The sequence below is a fragment of the Lissotriton vulgaris genome, chromosome 4_1, assembly GCF_964263255.1.
Source record: "Lissotriton vulgaris chromosome 4_1, aLisVul1.2, whole genome shotgun sequence".
Lineage (NCBI taxonomy): Eukaryota > Metazoa > Chordata > Amphibia > Caudata > Salamandridae > Lissotriton > Lissotriton vulgaris.
Window position 1 is genome coordinate 1,447,861,820 of NC_141691.1, and position 21,441 is coordinate 1,447,883,260.

Below are 21,441 nucleotides of genomic sequence, written 5' to 3' on the forward strand. Positions count from 1 at the left end.
CAAGGGAAGACCCAGAGAAAGCATACACATTCAGGGACTTTTATAACACACTTTACTCAGGGACCCACCTAACGTACAGGCTCAAGAAGACTACTTTAAAGTGGTAGACCTCCCACAAGTCACTTCATCCCAGAATTAGGTGAACCCATAACAGAGGATAAGGTGTTCTTGGCCCTGAAGGGTCTAAATTTGTACAAGTCACCAGCCCCAGATGGTCTGATAGCCCAATTTTACAAATCATTCAGTGCAGAACTGCTCCCTCAACCGACTGCCCTGTTTAACTACATTACGAACACTCAACAGGCCACTATGTCAATGCAAGAGGCACTCATTACAATTAATTCTTAAAACAAGGAAAGACCCACAGAAGTGCGGCAATTACCACCCGATAGCCCTCCTCAATTTGGATGCTACACTATACGCCAAAATCTTAGCCACGCAACCGGGACTGATATACCAGTCTGGAATCATCAAGGGCAGACAGACACCCTGCAGACATGATAATGTCCGCAAGTTGATACACCTCATAGAAAAATCTAATGGAAAAATCTACTAAAAAACGAGTCCTAGCAGTTTTGCTAGGCCTAGATGCTGAGAAGGCGTTTGACAGAGTGGACTGACCTTTCCTTTTTTGAGCTCTTCAGGGGTTTGGCTTTTGCGAGACCTTCATAAATATGATAAGGGCCAATTTTGCAGTCCCAAGTGCCGGGATCCTAGTAAATGGGATGAGCTTTGACTCTTTTCACGCTAGGGAGTGGGATGCAGCAGGGGTGCCCATTGTCTCCACTGCTCTTCACCCTCAGCATAGAAACGGTGAGCTGCAAACATCAGGGAGAATCAGGCTATCAAAAGAATAGCATTTGGCCCACTGAGCAAAAAATGATATCCTCCTCACACTCACAGACTCTTTCACGCTAGGGAGTGGGATGCAGCAGGGGTGCCCGTTGTCTCCACTGCTCTTCACCCTCAGCATCGAACGGTGAGCAGCAAACATCAGGGAGAATCAGGCTATCAAAAGAATAGCATTTGGCCCACTGAGCACAAAATGATATCCTCCTCACACTTACAGACCCCACCATTCCCTTATATCACTTCAGGAAGAGCTGAAAAGCTTTGAAGAGGTGGCTGGGCTAAGCATTAACCTTACCAAATCCTTCCTGCTTAATCTGACCATATCAGAAGCAGGGATGGATGTACTTTTGGCCTCAATCTCTTTTCAGCAAGCCAAGAACACGTTAATCTATCTTGGTATAAACCTCACCCCTAAAATCTCTAGTCTCTGTGGGGCTAATTACCCCACACTCTAACAGTGACTCCAGCTAGATCTCAAACAATGGATTCCACAACATCTATCTTGGACTGGCAGAATACATGACATTACAATGGTAGTACTACCAAAACTCTTGCACTTATTTCAGAGTCTCCCCATTGACCTTGAAAGAGATTATCTAAAGGGAGTACATACTCCCCTTAAGTAATTTCTCTGGCTAAATAAAAGACAGAGAATCCCATTTAACTTATTGCGTAGACTGCCAGATGAGGGAGGAATGGCACTGCCAGACCTGACACTGTATCACAGTGCGACGCAACTATGAGTTATAGTTGAGTGGTCCCAACTTGAGTCAGATAAACACTGGTTACATATGGATTGGGCAATAACAGGAAGGACAATGTGGAACTTGCTCTGGAAGCCAGAGGGGGAACGCCCTGCTAATTTCTATCTAAGTACGCCTACTAAGACGACTTGGGATGCAATATTGAAGCATACGGAATGGACAACATTTCCTTCACCATAAGTAAAGTAAAGTATGAAGTCTTATATAGCGCGCGATTACCCTGGGGCATCTCGGCGCTTGCATAGGGAACCCGTCCTGGTATTCCCCTGTGAGATAGCCCTGGAAGGGTATCCACAAGGTGAAAGCCAGGCATCCCGCCGCGAGGGGCCGTTGTGGAGATTAAGCAAGCTATTGCCCAGAGTCGCAGAGTGTGAACCCGTGAGCTGAGAAGGCACCGGAGCGAGAATTAACGAGTCCGCGAAATTTTTGAGCCCAAGACCCGCCGAGGCGGGGAATTGAACCCTGGTCCCGGACCGAACTCAAGCTCCAGGTCTGCCGCCTCTAACCCCTGAGCCACACTTCTCCACTCACCATTCACCCCATACATCACAACCCAGCATTCCCTCCTGCTCTATCCCCAGGGCCCTTTGATGCATGGACAGAAGGTGGATGCCTTACCCCAGCTGTCATTTGTCATAACTGGGATATACTGACCTATAAAAAATGTCAAAGAAACTTTAATGTCCCACACACAGACTACTTTCACTATCTTCAGTTGCATGTCTGGGCAAAGGAGGCAGGGACATTGAAAGGGGCTATCTAATTTCTCTACTCACTGCTGTTAAAGACAATACCATTCAGACCAGCATGGCATCTTGAATTCTGGGAACATACACCAGGACACTAAATTACTGAGCCTCAATGGAAGGGTTTATTGAGGGACATCAGGTGACACAACCACTCTCTTGGCAACGAGAGGAATACTACAAGATACTCTATGACTGGAATTTATACCCCACCAAACTACAAAAGATATTCCCAAACACCTCAGACCTATCTTAGAAGGGCTCGGGCTTACTAGGCAATTTCTGCCACATATGGTGGGATTGCCCGACAATTAGGACATACTGGATGGAAATTCTGGCCCAAATCAAAGAGATCCTAGGATACCCGAACCCAGAAACACCAGATTTTGCATTCCTGGGTCTCAGAGACGCAATCCTGAAATATCAGACGACTGCTGATCAAGACGTACTGTTGCTTTGCTTGGGGGCAGTCAAAAAGGCTATAGCGGCTGCCTAGAAGAAGAAAGAGGCACCAGCCAGGACTCAATGGCAAGCACACTTATGGCAGGCTCTCACAATGGAACGCATGAGTAATATTTTTAGGGATGAATTCAAAAACTTTGAATATACCTGGGATCCACTTATCAGCTACCCATCCAAAGGGCTCCCACTAACCACCTGCCCCTCAAAAGTCAGGGTACTGCATCTCTTCCAATTTTGAGGGAGGCAACTCCTTCTGCTAGAGCTCCTATTATGACAGAAAACACATATCAATGGCACCCAGGTTCTCAACTAGGTCATATTTTTTTCCCACTTGTATTTTCCTTTTCATCCTGCTTTTTCTATCTTTCCTTTGTGTTTTAACCCTGGGTCTCTCCCCGTTGCACCTCTCTACTGGCAAATCCACTGGACAGTTATAAAGTCAGTTCCCTAAAGACCAAAGGCCTCACCATAAATGACAGAATGCCAGGGGGGAGGGGAGGGAATAGTCTATGGGGAAAAGTTTGAAATAAAGTTATGTAAATCATGGCAATAAACGCCCTAGCATTCACTGCTTCAAAGTTAGACTCTACCTCAAACTGGCTGCACAATGGTTACAAGCGATTGCATATATTGCCACATATGCTATGTAATGTATGAAATGTTAATAAAAACAAGTTTAACTAAAAGAACCAAATATTTGAAATTAACATCATCCGATACCACACTCTTACTTTAACTTCATTATGATGTAATCTCAAAACCACAATTCTCTCATAGCACTTCACGTATTCATTTTGAAGATGACTAAGTGCCTTATTTAGATCTTTACAGATGGAATACTCTGCCACAAATGAGATGGATATCTCATCTGCTCTATTATACTCTCCCTAGAATATAATGGTATTGTAATAGGGCGGACGGGCTATCTGTCACACTTGTGACGGAGAAGTCCCTTCCACCAAGATCTAACTCAGAACCTAAGTGTCTAAGGACCTCGAACTTCCTATCCAGCTCCCTCCACTAATGATGAGTTTAGCTCACTATATTGCAAAGTGATTCTTACTACTTCTTTTGGTCATGGCCCTGGATGTGCTGTAGGGCAATGAAGTTAAAGAGTCTGCCAGAGCAACTCTCCAAACAGTACCTATATGTAAGCAGATCAATCCAGTGAGAAAAAAAGGCAATGAGCTCAGGTCACACCTTCCCCTCCCTCCTGATTTATTTTCTGTTTGGACTTTTATCTGGGTTATTATCAAGCATTAATAAGTATGAAGACTCAGTCACAAGATGGATCCCAATAGGCCACCAACATTGAAATATAGATAAAAACGGTAGGTCACACAGAGATCCTCAGACCAAATTGTATTTATTGAGTCATTTTGAAATGGTTCATTCTTAGCACATGCTGGATATAAACTAAAAGTAAAAGCATTTGACTCGGATATGTTTTTTTCATCAGCATTATTAGACTTCAGTGGAGTCCTTTTCTCATTTGATCATTTGATATTCTCAGAATAATGCAACAAGATACATTTATCACTGTCTTTTGTGAAGCTATGTATTAATATTTTAGCTGTGTGCTACATCAGCAAACGGAAAGTTGCAAAGCATTCTACGAAAACGTTTCTCTTTGGGTAGTTTCGCTAAACACACTTGAAATTTCACAGCCATCATCCACAAGACACTTCGTCAAGCCATAGCTGCGCTAAGGCCACATGTTGCATGCTATCAGCCGTGGTGCGTCCATTGGGGCGTAGGGGGGTAGCTCCACTAAGCCTGGATGCACCGCGGCTGGGTATTACACATGATACATACAAATTCACAATAAAGCGCCACAGCGCAGCGCTTCAATACCGGGACACAGCTGGGGAGGCGATGGTAATGGTTTTGTATGAGGTGCGGAGTGCGCAGGGGTGGGGGCGGGGCTGGTGGTCTGCTGCAGCTTGAGTGACAGTCTGCAGCAGGCCAGCAGCACTGTGCGCATGAGGATGATAGGGCTATGACTTGCCCGAGCATGCGTGACAAACACCCGCAGTGAGAGAGGGTCCGAAGGGCAGGGGGTGCTGCTTCAGCCGGGCCCCCGGGTTTACATAGGCACAGGGCGAGTACTCAATGTGCCCCCCTAGCCAATCCTGGCGCTGCATGCAGCACCAGGATTGGCTGGTCCACCGCGCATAATCCATTATTGGATGCCACACCTGGGTGGGGGCACACTGCTCAGCACTGCCTAATCATGGCCAATCACTGTGTGACTTCAGCATGAAGCCATGCAGTGATTGGCCAATGGGGACGCGTGCGCCGTGACGTTCTTGAGAGTAGTTTGTTGTTTCTGTTTCAATGATTAGTGTCGTCGTCGTCGCAAGCAGAAGCCCAGGCCAGCCCAGCACAGACGTCCAACGGTCCACACCAGACACCAACAGTCACTGGCGTCACAGACACAGTATTGAGGTGAGGTGCATGGTGTTGTTGCATAATATGTTTTTAATTCGGCTGCGGTCCGGATTTATTTCTGTTGCGTGTCGCAGCAGCCTCTATACACTAATGCAAACAAACTACATGTTATCTTATCCAGGGTCAAGTCCACCACTGCCAGTTTTTACCAAGAGCAAACTTAAAGCACTTCAAATACTCATGCAGAGGCTATCGATCATTTGCTGAAATTGTCCACTTTGCAGCATTTCATATACGCTAAAGATTATGGCAATTTGTGGTATGGTCTAGAAAAGGAGTACGAAAGAATAGGCCTAACAGATTACTTTGCACATGCAACGTGTTTGGGGCAACTGCGCGTTTTCAACGGTAAAAAAAAGATTTGTGTGCCGCCCCTGCATCCTTGTAAGCGCCCTGATGACGTCGAGATTAGGACGCTGCGCTATAAACGAGGGATTTATTACATTTTCATATATCGGAGTCTTGCCTCACCTCCATGTACTGTACCTGGTAAATTTTCAGCGAAGGGTGAAATTTGCCCGGATGCTATACATTCCACACAGGAGCATAAACTGTTCACACGTCCCACAGGTGCTTGAGTCACAGACACTGTCAGCCCCTCACACTCATTCTGCTCCTTAAACTGCCCATGAGTGTCTGATGCTCTCACTGGCCACAAGTACCATCTTCACATACTCACCAACAGTGCAATTAAATCCTGCCGCGGTCGCGGATCGCCCTATGGTGGTCACAATGGCCATCAGTACCGACTCATGATGCTGGCTAGTGCCTACCCCCGCTAGCATCACGTGCAGCTCACCAGTGAGAGTTTTGCAAGCTTCCTTCCAACAAGTGCTCGATTCTCACACTCCCCTCCGGTGCTAGCTCAGAGCACTACCCAGGAGTGTATGTGTGCGTCAAACAGGTGCATGTGCTTTACAAGTGAACCAGACTCTGCCACTACAGTCATGTAGCCTCGCTGCAGAGAATGTCACAGAATTGTCAATTTATTGTTATTGGTGGCTGTATGGGAAACAAATACTGCAGAGGAGGGTACATGTCTGTCAAAAAATGAACAGTGCAACCAAGAACTGAGTAATTTATGGCGCTGGGGGAGTAAGATCCCAAATCCCTAATAAGGCCCCAAATGAAAGCTCTGTTTGTCAGTCGGATATTGTAGTAAGGTCAGTGTAACTGCACACATCCTTGCAAAACATTATGTATTAGCTCACATCATTTAAGAGCTGAGCGTGCCTCTTAATTCTATCCGCAGTTAATCATGTTTGTACCATGGAGTTTTGCTATATTGTCATGTATAGGTACTATGAACCTAATTTGATTGCGGTGTATGCTGCACAAGATAACAATTGGTGCTTTCACCTATTAATTTCTTACCTTCCCATGGAACACGCGCTTCTAAGAATATTGAATTGCCTTTGCGGATCAAAGATTTTTGGAAAGAAGTCCAGAGGTTCGATTAAGAGCAGGTGGAGCAAAAAAAAGTTTAAAAGTCTGCTTGTGTGAGTCACCCTGTGGAATTAGTTTGTGATTTCAAAGGGGAGAAGTCACTATGTCAGTGAACCTGTAAACGCTGCATAAACATTGCTGGTTAAATGCACAGAGATTGTTCATCGACTAGCAGGGTTATATGTTGTTCGAACATCAACTCAGTCCTTTACAAAGCAACAATCTATGCTGACTGAAAAATTCTCACACGACTTGAACTTTACAAGCAAGCAATTTATGCATTTCACTAAAGAACAACGTTCCATCGACACACTGCGTGACACTGGGAAAGAAGAACGATGGATCAAAGTTTGTCTGATATTGGTTCAAGCACACTATTAGTGTGGTTTGGGTAGTGTTCCACCAGTTCACTTTCTATTTCCTCTGCAAGTCAAAAGAAATCTGAATTATGTTTCATAAGCCACATTGTAATGGGGACCCACAATGTCTGTTCTGATGCGAGTGCAGGTTTTAGGTTTGTAACCAACCTTCCACGGGTCTGAAAGACACAGCTTGGGTGACTCTGTGGAGGGTGTTTATTAGAGGGGTGTGTGCTTGAAGAGAGATATGAGCATTCCCTGCATCTCGAAGGCCCAGGATGAAGTGAAATGGCCCCCGCCCCCATGCCTCACTCCGTGACCTTGGATATATGATGTTACAACGCATACTGTTACAACGCATACCGTTACAACGCGGATGTTACAACGCAAATACTACTACAACGCATGTTTTTACAACGAGTACTATTACAACGCAAAATAGTACTTTAATAGGAAAAGTACCATTACAACGCAACATTTAACAACGTGTACCATTACAACGCATATATATATTAAAAAATTTCTTTGTAAAATAAAACCTGGCACGGGATGCAGGGAAAATAGGGGTTTTGGGTGGGTAAGTGTATTAAAAAACGGCATAAAAAACTACCATATTATTACTAATTCCATTTATTTATTTATTTAAAAAGTACTCGAGTATTAATTTTCATTAATATTAAATGAAATATTACTCGTCCTTTTTAAAAAATCACATATAAATATATATTTTTAATTTCTTTTGTAAAATAAAACCTGGCAACGGGATGCAGGGAAAATAGGGGTTTTGGGTGGGTAAGTGTATTAAAAAACGGCATAAAAAACTACCATATTATTACTAATTCCATTTATTTATTTATTTAAAAATTACTCGAGTATTAATTTTCATTATTATTTATTAAAATATTACTCGTCCTTTTTAAAAAATCACATATAAATATATATTTTTAATTTCTTTTGTAAAATAAAACCTGGCAACGGGATGCAGGGAAAATAGGGGTTTTGGGTGGGTAAGTGTATTAAAAAACGGCATAAAAAACTACCATATTATTACTAATTCCATTTATTTATTTATTTAAAAATTACTCGAGTATTAATTTTCATTATTATTTATTAAAATATTATTTGTCCTTTTTAAAAAATCACATATAAATATATATTTTTAATTTCTTTTGTAAAATAAAACCTGGCAACGGGATGCAGGGAAAATAGGGGTTTTGGGTGGGTAAGTGTATTAAAAAACGGCATAAAAACTACCATATTATTACGAATTCCATTTATTTATTTATTTAATAATTACTCGAGTATAAATTTCCATTATTATTTAATAAATTATTACTTGTACTTTTTATAAAATCACATATTATGTATTATTTCTTTTATAAAATAAAACCTGCCCAAGGGATCCAGGGAAAATAGGGGTTTTGAGTTGGTAAGTATATTAAAAAAACGGCATGAAAAAGTAACATATTATTACGATTACCATTTATTTAATTATTAAATAATTACTCGAGTATTAAAATTCATAGTCGAGTAATTTCAATAGTATTTCGATAAGTAAAAATAAAAACAATTAACTTACTGCCTTTCTATGAATCAAAAATATACTCATTCTTATTCTTTCACACGATGTGTAAGTATTCGGATAAAACAAACATATATATAGTATTCATGGACGCCATTTTGCATAAGTATCACAATAATGAGTCCTACTATTATTTCAATGATTTCATACCACAACATAATACCCAAAATGGATGCCAAAACGGCAAACATAATGGAATATAAACGTCTTTTAATGGATTTTTAAATTATATGTTCTCAGAGAAATAAATGTAAAATTTAAAACGATTTCCAACACATATTTTTACGATTATTTTTGTTATAATACACCAAACTTATAAATAGTACTGAGACACCATTTTGAGATTAGTTGATCCTCAACTACCCGAGAGAGCAGACGTGAGATTGCACTCTGTGAACTTTTCACCCTGTCATCCCATCGATATCTCTTAATCTACATAATAGTACGAATACCAACTATTTTCAAGTAAGTAAAGTGTTCGGAAAACGATAACACCATAAATAATAGTCATGTTAAATAAATAACTACTATATTAATATTAACTATATTTTTTTAATGGAAATGTTAGAAAAATATTCCTGTGAATAAATAAAAAGAAATAAACAATAATGCCATGTTTTAAAAATACGTCCAATATAAAGTACGACAAAAACTATTTAATTAATAATTTCAAGAATAAAACGTGATTCTAATATAATACAATAGTATTAATATGTTGGTTATTTATTATATTTCTCTTAGAAATCTATTCAGAACGGTTACAAACGAAACCCGTGTATATTTCATTCATTTTTGAAAGCGACCCGTTTTCGACAATTAAAATAAGGTACATCTTTATTTCTATGAAAATTAGTTTATTATTTATTAAATGTAAAGCGCCGCATTAGGATTAACTTTTAAAAAAAAATTTGATAAAAGCAATACTACATATAAATTATATCTTGATACATAATTTGACTGAAAAAAAATTTCTACACCGATTTAAAAGGTAATCTAAATATTTCAAAAAGAACTAAACACTGCAATTCAAAGGCAAAAAATAAATCAGTTTACACGGATTAAAAAAATAATATTATTTGTTTTTAAAAATGTTTCAGAAAAACACACCAATCCCAGTAAGAAATAAGTCGTACAGCAAGTGGAAGGACACATTTCTACTATTCAAAAAACCAAACCGAAAAGTAAGTGAAAAACTGATTGCGAAATAAATGTATTAATTCTACATAAACAATAAATAATGCTAGTGATATCAAACTGCTTATACATCTACAAACTCTAGCTAATTGCAGCAAGGAAAAAAAATGTAGAACAGTGCTACAGTATGAAAAATGCAGCTATCCATAAAGTGCAGAGAAAGTGCTAAAGTAAACTTCAATATGATACCTCATGCCTGAGATGAAAACATTAAAAGTCAGTCTCCTCAAAAATTATATGTCACACATTTTCACACATACTTTTCTTTTGTTTAAGGACTCCATCTAACCAAAACTTGAGCAACCTCGAGGAAAACCGACACAAGGACACCAGGACACATTTCTTCAAAGTAAAGATCAAAAACACTAATAGTAAGTGAAATACAATTTTCCAGATACATATATAAGTCATGCATAAGCAGTAATGATTAACACATAGTATATATGAACAGCAACAAATTTCTGAGCTACCTAAACACAGCACTGAATAAAGTTTTGTGAAATGTACAAGTGTAAATTACTATCACAACACCTGGTAAGTGAAACAGCAGGGAAAGTGCAGGATATAAAAGAGGCTTAACTTACTATTCAAAACCCTGAAAAGTGCAACAGCAGGGAAAAGTGCTGGATAGTCTACAAGTATAAATTACTATTCCAACTCCGAGTAAGTGCTACAGTAGGGAAAGTGCTGGATAGTGTAGAGGTGTAAATTACTATTCCAACTCCAGGAAAGTGCAACAGTACAGAAAGTGCAGGATAGTCTAGAGGTGTAAATTACTATTCCATCTCCGACTAAGTGCTACAGTAGGGAAAGTGCTAGATTTTCTAGAGGTAAAAATTACTATTCCAAACCCTGGTAAGTGCAACAGTAGTGAAAGTGCAGGATACTCTAAAAGCTTAAATTATCATTGCTTTTCCTGGTAAGTGCTACAGTAGTGAAAGTGCAGGAAACTGTAAAGTTGTCATTTACTATCCCAAATACATATAAATGCTACAATACACAAACAACTGTGAAATCCAGAGACCAAAATTGAATTTCTCTCTTTACATGAGTACTGCTATAAATAAAGTGCAGAGAAAGTGGTAAAGTAAACTTCAATATAATATCTCATGCCTGTGATGAAAACATGAAAAATCAGTCTCCTCAAAAATTATGTGGCACACATTTTCACACATACTTTTCTTTGTTTCAGGACTCCATCTAACCAAAACTTGAGCAACCTCGAGGAAAACCGACACAAGGACACCAGGACACATTTCTTCAAAGTAAAGATCAAAAACACTAATAGTAAGTGAAATACAATTTTCCAGATACATATATAAGTCATGCAAAAGCAGTAATGATTAACACATAGTATATATGAACAGCAACAAATTTCTGAGCTACCTAAACACAGCACTGAATAAAGTTTTGTGAAATGTACAAGTGTAAATTACTATCACAACACCTGGTAAGTGCAACAGCAGGGAAAGTGCAGGATATAAAAGAGGCTTAACTTACTATTCAAAACCCTGAAAAGTGCAACAGCAGGGAAAAGTGCTGGATAGTCTACTGGTATAAATTACTATTCCAACTCCGAGTAAGTGCTACAGTAGGGAAAGTGCTGGATAGTGTAGAGGTCTAAATTACTATTCCAACTCCAGGAAAGTGCAACAGTAGAGAAAGTGCAGGATAGTCTAGAGGTGTAAATTACTATTCCATCTCCGACTAAGTGCTACAATAGAGAAAGTGCTAGATTTTCTAGAGGTAAAAATTACTATTCCAAACCCTGGTAAGTGCAACAGTAGTGAAAGTGCAGGATACTCTAAAAGCTTAAATTATCATTGCTTTTCCTGGTAAGTGCTACAGTAGTGAAAGTGCAGAAAACTGTAAAGTTGTCATTTACTATCCCAAATACATATAAATGCTACAATACACAAAGAACTGTGAAATCCAGAGACCAAAATTGCATTTCTCTCTTTACATGAGTACTGCTATAAATAAAGTGCAGAGAAAGTGGTAAAGTAAACTTCAATATAATATCTCATGCCTGTAATGAAAACATGAAAAATCAGTCTCCTCAAAAATTATGTGGCACACATTTTCACACATACTTTTCTTTGTTTCAGGACTCCATCTAACCAAAACTTGAGCAACCTCGAGGAAAACCGACACAAGGACACCAGGACACATTTCTTCAAAGTAAAGATCAAAAACACTAATAGTAAGTGAAATACAATTTTCCAGATACATATATAAGTCATGCATAAGCAGTAATGATTAACACATAGTATATATGAACAGCTACAAAATTCACCACTAGGTAAACACAGCAATGAATAAAATTTTGTGAAATGTACAAGTGCAAATTATTATCACAACTCCTAGTAAGTGCTACAGTTGCGAAAATGCAGGATATTAAAGAGGCGTAAATTACTATTCCAACCCCTGGAAAGTGCAACAGCAGGGAAAGAGCAGGCTAGTCAAGAGGTGTAAATTACTATTACAACTCCTGGAAAGTGCAACAGTAGGGAAAGTGCAGGATACTCAACAGATGTAAATTACTATTCCAACTCCGACTAAGTGCTACAGTAGGTAAAGTGCTGGATAGTCATCAGGTGTAAAATACTATTCCAACTCCTGGTAAGTGCAACAGCAGAGAAAGTGCTGGATAGTCTAGAGGTGTAAATTACTATTCCAACTCCAGGAAAGTGCAACAGTAGAGAAAGTGCAGGATAGTCTAGAGGTGTAAATTATTATTCCATCTCCGACTAAGTGCTACAATAGGGAAAGTGCTAGATTTTCTAGAGGTAAAAATTACTATTCCAAACCCTGGTAAGTGCAACAGTAGTGAAAGTGCAGGATACTCTAAAAGCTTAAATTATCATTGCTTTTCCTGGTAAGTGCTACAGTAGTGAAAGTGCAGGAAACTGTAAAGTTGTCATTTACTATCCCAAATACATATAAATGCTACAATACACAAAGAACTGTGAAATCCAGAGTCCAAAATTGCATTTCTCTCTTTACATGAGTACTGCTATAAATAAAGTGCAGAGAAAGTGGTAAAGTAAACTTCAATATAATATCTCATGCCTGTGATGAAAACATGAAAAATCAGTCTCCTCAAAAATTATGTGGCACACATTTTCACACATACTTTTCTTTGTTTCAGGACTCCATCTAACCAAAACTTGAGCAACCTCGAGGAAAACCGACACAAGGACACCAGGACACATTTCTTCAAAGTAAAGATCAAAAACACTAATAGTAAGTGAAATACAATTTTCCAGATACATATATAAGTCATGCATAAGCAGTAATGATTAACACATAGTATATATGAACAGCAACAAATTTGTGAGCTACCTAAACACAGCACTGAATAAAGTTTTGTGAAATGTACAAGTGTAAATTACTATCACAACACCTGGTAAGTGCAACAGCAGGGAAAGTGCAGGATATAAAAGAGGCTTAACTTACTATTCAAAACCCTGAAAAGTGCAACAGCAGGGAAAAGTGCTGGATAGTCTACAGGTATAAATTACTATTCCAACTCCGAGTAAGTGCTACAGTAGGGAAAGTGCTGGATAGTGTAGAGGTGTAAATTACTATTCCAACTCCAGGAAAGTGCAACAGTACAGAAAGTGCAGGATAGTCTAGAGGTGTAAATTACTATTCCATCTCCGACTAAGTGCTACAGTAGGGAAAGTGCTAGATTTTCTAGAGGTAAAAATTACTATTCCAAACCCTGGTAAGTGCAACAGTAGTGAAAGTGCAGGATACTCTAAAAGCTTAAATTATCATTGCTTTTCCTGGTAAGTGCTACAGTAGTGAAAGTGCAGGAAACTGTAAAGTTGTCATTAACTATCCCAGATACATATAAATGCTACAATACACAAAGAACTGTGGAATCCAAAGACCAAAATTGCATTTCTCTCTTTACATGAGTACTGCTATAAATAAAGTGCCGAGAAAGTGGTAAAGTAAACTTCAATATAATATCTCATGCCTGAGATGAAAACATGAAAAATCAGTCTCCTCAAAAATTATGTGGCACACATTTTCACACATACTTTTCTTTGTTTCAGGACTCCATCTAACCAAAACTTGAGCAACCTCGAGAAAAACTGACACAAGGACACCGGGACACATTTCTTCAAAGTAAAGATCAAAAACACTAATAGTAAGTGAAATACAATTTTCCAGATACATATATGTCATGCATAAGCAGTAATGAATAACACATAGTATATATGAACAGCTCCTGGAAAGTGCAATAGTAGAAAAAGTGCTGGATAGTCTAGAAGTGTAAATTACTATTCCAATTCCTGATAAGTGCAACAGTAGAGAAAGTGCAAAATACTCAACAGATGTAAATTACTATTCCAACTCCGACTAAGTGCTACAGTAAGGAAAGTGCTGGATAGTCTACAGGTATAAATTACTATTCCAACTCTGAGTAAGTGCTACAATAGGGAAAGTGTTGGATAGTGTAGAGGTGTAAACTACTATTCCAACTCCAGGAGAGTGCAACAGTAAGGAAAATGCATGATAGTCTAGAGGTGTAAATTACTATTCTTTCTCCTACTAAGTGCTACAGTAGGGAAAGTGCTAGATTTTCTGGAGGTATAAATTACTATTCCAACTCCTGGTAAGTGCAATAGTAGTGAAAGTGTAGGATACTCTAAAAGCTCAATTTATCATTGCTTTTCCTGGTAAGTGCTACAGTAGTTAAAGTGCTGGAAACTGTAAAGTTGTCATTTACTATCCCAGATACATATAAATGCTACAATATACAAAGGACTGTGGAATGCAGAGACCAAAATTGCATTTCAGTCTTTACATAAGTACTACTATAAATAAAGTGCAAAGATAGTGGTAAAGTAAACTTCAATATAATACCTCATGCCTGTGAAGAAAACATTAAAAGTCAGTCTCCTCAAAAATTATATGTGACACATTTTCACACATACTTTTCTTTGTTTCAGGACTCCATCTAACCAAAACTTGAGCAACCTCGAGAAAAACCGACACAAGGACACCAGGACACATTTCTTCAAAGTAAAGATCAAAAACACTAATAGTAAGTGAAATACATTTTTCCTGATACATATATAAGTCATGCATAAGCACTAATGAATAACACATGATATATATAAACAGCTACAAAATTCACCTCTAGGTAAACACAGCAATGAATAAAATTTTGTGAAATGTACAAGTGCAAATTATTATCACAACTCCTAGTAAGTGCTACAGTAGCGAAAATGCAGGATATTAAAGAGGCGTAAATTACTATTCCAACCCCTGGAAAGTGCAACAGCAGGGAAAGAGCAGGCTAGTCAAGAGGTGTAAATTACTATTACAACTCCTGGAAAGTGCAACAGTAAGGAAAGTGCAGGATACTCAACAGATGTAAATTACTATTCCAACTCCGACTAAGTGCTACAGTAGGTAAAGTGCTGGATAGTCATCAGGTGTAAAATACTATTCCAACTCCTGGTAAGTGCAACAGCAGAAAAAGTGCTGGATAGTCTAGAGGTGTAAATTACTATTCCAACTCCTGGAAAGTGCAACAGTAGAGAAAGTGCAGGATACTCAACAGATGTAAATTACTATTCCAACTCCGACCAAGTGCTACAGTAGGGAAAGTGCTGGATAGTGTAGAGGTGTAAATTACTATTCCAACTCCTGGAAAGTGCTACAGTAGGGAAAGTGCTGGATAGTCTAGAGGTGTAAATTACTATTCCAACTCCTGGAAAGTGCAACAGTAGGAAAAGTGCAGGATACTCAACAGGTGTAAATTACTATTCCAACTCCGACCAAGTGCTACAGTAGGGAAAGTGCTGGATAGTGTAGAGGTGTAAATAAATATTCTAACTCCTGGTAAGTGCAACAGTAGGGAAAGTGCTGGATAGTCTAGAGGTGTAAATTACTATTCCAACTCCTGGAAAGTGCAACAGTAGGGAAAGTGCTGGATAGTCTAGAGGTGTAAATTACTATTCCAACTCCTAAAAGTGCAACAGTAGGGAAAGTGCTGGATAGTGTAGAGGTGTAAATTACTATTCCAACTCCTGGTAAGTGCAACAGTAGGGAAAGTGCAGGATAGTCTAGAGGTATAAATTACTATTCCAACTCCTGGTAAGTGCAACAGTAGGGAAAGTGCTGGATAGTCTAGAGGTGTAAATTACTATTCCAACTCCTGGTAAGTGCAACAGTAGGGAAAGTGCAGGATACTCAACAGGTGTAAATTACTATTCCAACTCCGACCAAGTGCTACAGTAGGGAAAGTGCTGGATAGTCTAGAGGTGTAAATTACTATTCCAACTCCTGGTAAGTGCAACAGTAGGGAAAGTGCAGGATACTCAACAGGTGTAAATTACTATTCCAACTCCGACCAAGTGCTACAGTAGGGAAAGTGCAGGATAGTCTAGAGGTGTAAATTAGTATTCCAACTCCTGGAAAGTGCAACAGTACAGAAAGTGCAGGATACTCAACAGATGTAAATTACTATTCCAACTCCGACTAAGTGCTACAGTAGGGAAAGTGCTGGATAGTCATCAGGTGTAAATTACTATTCCAACTCCGACCAAGTGCTACAGTACGGAAAGTGCTGGATAGTCTAGAGGTATAAATTACTATTCCAACTCCTGGAAAGTGCTACAGTAGGGAAAGTGCTGGATAGTCTAGAGGTGTAAATTACTATTCCAACTCCTGGAAAGTGCAACAGTAGGGAAAGTGCAGGATACTCAACAGGTGTAAATTACTATTCCAACTCCGACCAAGTGCTACAGTAGGGAAAGTGCTGGATAGTCTAGAGGTGTAAATTACTATTCCAACTCCTGGTAAGTGCAACAGTAGGGAAAGTGCAGGATACTCAACAGGTGTAAATTACTATTCCAACTCCGACCAAGTGCTACAGTAGGGAAAGTGCAGGATAGTCTAGAGGTGTAAATTAGTATTCCAACTCCTGGAAAGTGCAACAGTACAGAAAATGCAGGATACTCAACAGATGTAAATTACTATTCCAACTCCGACTAAGTGCTACAGTAGGGAAAGTGCTGGATAGTCATCAGGTGTAAATTACTATTCCAACTCCGACCAAGTGCTACAGTACGGAAAGTGCTGGATAGTCTAGAGGTATAAATTACTATTCCAACTCCTGGAAAGTGCTACAGTAGGGAAAGTGCTGGATAGTCTAGAGGTGTAAATTACTATTCCAACTCCTGGAAAGTGCAACAGTAGGGAAAGTGCAGGATACTCAACAGGTGTAAATTACTATTCCAACTCCGACCAAGTGCTACAGTAGGGAAAGTGCAGGATAGTCTAGAGGTATAAATTACTATTCCAACTCCTGGTAAGTGCAACAGTAGGGAAAGTGCTGGATAGTCTAGAGGTGTAAATTACTATTCCAACTCCTGGAAAGTGCAACAGTAGGGAAAGTGCTGGATAGTCTAGAGGTGTAAATTACTATTCCAACTCCTAAAAGTGCAACAGTAGGGAAAGTGCTGGATAGTGTAGAGGTGTAAATTACTATTCCAACTCCTGGTAAGTGCAACAGTAGGGAAAGTGCAGGATAGTCTAGAGGTATAAATTACTATTCCAACTCCTGGTAAGTGCAACAGTAGGGAAAGTGCAGGATACTCAACAGGTGTAAATTACTATTCCAACTCCGACCAAATGCTACAGTAGGGAAAGTGCTGGATAGTCTAGAGGTGTAAATTACTATTCCAACTCCTGATAAGTGCAACAGTAGGGAAAGTGCTGGATAGTCTAGAGGTGTAAATTACTATTCCAACTCCTGGAAAGTACAACAGTAGGGAAAGTGCAGGATACTCAACAGATGTAAATTACTATTCCAACTCCGACTAAGTGCTACAGTAGGGAAAGTACAGGATACTCAACAAATATAAATTACTATTCCGACTCTGACTAAGTGCTACAGTAAGGAAAGTGCTGGATAGTCAAGAGGCCTAAATTACTATCCCAACTCCTGATAACTACAACAGAAGAGAAAGTGCACGATAGTCAAAATGCCTAACTTAGTATTCAAACTACTGGTAATTACAGCAATAAGTAAAGTGCTAGCAAGTGAAGAAACATGTAAAATGTGCTAGATACAATAGAAATAAACAATAATTAAAGTGTAGCAAAATGAAAACTGCATACAAATTCTTTGTTTTCAATTTTTATATTTCAAATATTAAAACAATTATTTTTTCTTTTCAGAAAATGTCTTCACAACAACAAGCTGCTAAATATATCCCTTCCAGAAAAGGAAAACAATTATTAGCTCATCAAGGTTACATTTATTGTAAGGATAGGTTAAGTAATCCACGGATTCATTGGAGATGCGTGCAATACCATACAACTCGTTGCAGCGGCAGAGCGGTTACGGTCAATGATATTATTGTAAGGACAACTGACCATAACCACTCTGCCTCTGCAATGGAAGTTGATGTTAGAGAAACTGTGAATGAGATGAAAGCTATTGCAAGCACCTCCAATGAATCCACTGGATCTATTTTGAGACAGGTTGCCCAACATGTCCCTACTCATATTGCTAGCAATATTCCCAACGTTCATAATTTGCGAAGAATTATACAAAGACAAAAGCAGGCAAGTAACACTCAAACAAACACACCTCATACCTTTTCTGATATCATTATTCCTCCTGAACTTACTATTACTTTTTCTAATGAACCTTTCCTCCTGCATGACAACGAAAACCCTCTTAAGCGCATCTTAATTTTTAGTTCCCCACGCAACCTTGTTAAACTTGAATCAAGTGAAATTTGGATGATGGATGGGACGTTTAAAAGCACGCCCCATCCATTCACCCAAATTTATACTATTCATGGCAAAATTAATAATAGTGTAATACCCCTAGTATATAGTTTGCTGCCTGATAAGACTTCAGCAACTTACACAGAATTATTATCTGTGATTAAATCCAAAACAAACCAAAGTCCTAGGAAAATTATTATCGATTTTGAATTGAGTATGATCAATGTGATCACCAAACTGTACACGGATACCCAAATTCAAGGGTGTTTTTTCCACTTTTCCCAGGCATTCTGGCGTAAATTACAAAAAACACCCTTAGTTACTGAATACTCAACGGACAGCAAACTACAAGTCGAATTAAAAAAATTAACTGCTCTTTGTTTTGTCCCTCCCGAAAGTGTAGACGAGTACTACACTGCAATTACAGAATCAGATTATTATTTAACAAACGAAGATAAATTGGCACCCATTTTAAATTATATGGAAGACACATGGATTGGACACCTAGGCAGATCGGGTCGCAGGAGGAAGCCACGTTTCCATGTGCAGTGGTGGAACTGTTATTCGAGTTGCCTAGAGGGAGAGGCAAAAACAAATAATGCCATTGAGGGATGGCATAACTCCTTCAATCATGTAATTGGTAAACCCCACCCTAATTTCTATTCATTTCTGGAAACTTTGAAGAAGGAGCAAAGTTTCCAAGAAATGAGACTTTCACAAACTCTCACTGGTAGTCTAAACTCACGGATTACCCAAAGAACTAAGGATATGCCTGAACGACTATTGGCACTATTACAACAATTTTCGTTGTGTGTGGCTTTAGATTACCTTGAGAATCTAGCTAACATCCTTTCTTTTTGAACTATTATTTACATTACTTTCCTGCTTTTACCAAAATTAAATATTTTTCTAATTTGAATTGGTTAAAACATTTTTCCTAAAACATTTTTTAATATTTGATGTTGGGTCATTTTTCCTCGTTTTTATTTTTTAAACATTTTTTCAAAAATAAATCCCTTACATGAGATTTTTTTTTAATTTTTGAATCACATAAGACTTTAGAAAAAATAGCAGAACCAATATTTTCCAAAAAATTAAATTTTGGGACTGCATTTTTAAATAATAGAAAATTACAGTGCAAATAAAAAAAATGCATTTTCATTTTTTTCCAAAACTCTACTATGAAAACCACACCATAAAATGAATGATTAAAATATTTATGTAATCAAAATATTGATATTTCCATATTTCCACATCAAGTGCTAATTCCTACAACATTTAGCAATACATTGAAAAATTATTTTTAATTTTTCTTTGTTGGCTTCAGAAAGTGACAAACAATCTAACCTTGTCATCTTTATTATTCTACATAACCTATTTTTATAAATTCAAAATTCTCTACTCCTCCTCATACAAAAAAAAGAGACTTCAACTTAATTAAATACAAATCAATAAACATCAATTGAGCCTTTAAAACTAATTAAAAAGAATATACAAAGGCTCCAAAATTTTGGCTATCATATTTTCTAAGAAAAAACAAAGCTAAAATTTTTTCCAAATTTATACAAAACAACTGAAATGTAACCAATATAATCAATCAGACAATCAATTATTCGCAAATAAACCCTAGATCAAGATCTTCTGAAAATACAAATTTGTTTCTAAAAAGCACCAAAATAACATTGGAAATATCTTTATTAACATTCATATAATATTTTAACAACATAGCAACTAACTTTCTCAAACTCCATATTTACAAACTGTAAAATCATTCGAAAATGCATTTTAATACTTTGCATACATAAATACATTTTGAAATATTTGTTATACTTTTCGAAACCCTTTTTCAAGTTTTCATTCTACTAAATCAACTAAATCTTACTTTAATTATATTTACCGATATTCCCCACGCCCACCGACCCAACATCGGCATATTCTAATAATACGAGTAGCGACATGTTGTTTATTTAATATTTTTTTTAATTCGAGCAACCTCTACTTAACTTATCCTTACAATAAATGTAAATCTTTTATTATTTAACTTTATTAGTTAGTATTAAATTGTTTTCCTACCTGATCGTAGTTCAGCGTCCTGCTGCTTCCTGCTGCTTCCAGCTCCGGTTACCCACAAAATGGCCGACGACGCACGCGTATACGTAATAACGTCAGGATATGCTGCAACAATAAACAAAGGACTACTGTACATTGAAATATAATACAATTTGTAAATAAATATTATTTTTATATATGATGACATGTATATATTAAAATTTTCAAAAATATACATAAAATGTAAATAAAACGGAAGAATTTTTTAATATATTTTATATGTAATAAAAACTTATTTTTACTGTCAAAAACATATCTCTTCGTTTTTATTTAATTCATATAATGTATCTTATCTTTTATAATATAATGTAAATTATATACTTCCTTACTATACCTGTTTTCTTCTTTCTTTTCCGCTTTTTTCCTCCTCTTTCCTTTCGTTTCCTTTGCTTTAATTCCGAACCGCTCTACATATCTAGATGTATCATGAAAATAAATGAAGGACAAAGGTCTCCATAGAAAACAATGGTTAAGCGTGGGAACGGAAACATTAATATAAGTATATCACAAACAAAATCAATAATAAATTAATTTCTTTTCCAAACATTATACTTAATAAAATCTAAATGTAGAAAACATTTTATTTTAATTTAATTAAACTAAATTAGACCGTAAACTTTTTCCAATATATTTTTAATGTAATAAATAAATGAAAATAAACATATATTCATATATAATAATTATTAAAATTCAAAATAAAACAAAGTAAA